We start from the raw sequence: 335 nt of genomic DNA, 5'->3' as shown, positions 1-335 counted from the left end.
GTAGGGTCAGCGACAACAGAGTCATCCTCGGAAATATCCGGGAAAACTGGACCCGCTACTCTAGCTTCAGAGACCACTGGATCATCAACTGTGATAATCACTGAAATACGAGGAACAACTGTGATGCCACGCAGTGAGATTACCACGTCTGGACGTAAGTTAATTTAGCTAAAAGTAGACAATTGTTATAGGCAATATTTTTTATCTCATACCTAATTTTGAACTATATAAATTTATCAAGATTAGACTATCGGGGTTGAACTCAAACGCTTAAATATAGGGGTGAACTTTTTAGAACATTGTTGTTTTAAATTGCTATCTTATTCTTAAGAATT

Source organism: Pteropus vampyrus, unplaced genomic scaffold, assembly GCF_000151845.1.
Source record: "Pteropus vampyrus isolate Shadow unplaced genomic scaffold, Pvam_2.0 Scaffold441, whole genome shotgun sequence".
Classification (NCBI taxonomy): domain Eukaryota; kingdom Metazoa; phylum Chordata; class Mammalia; order Chiroptera; family Pteropodidae; genus Pteropus; species Pteropus vampyrus.
Note: the sequence above shows the minus strand (reverse complement) of the source record.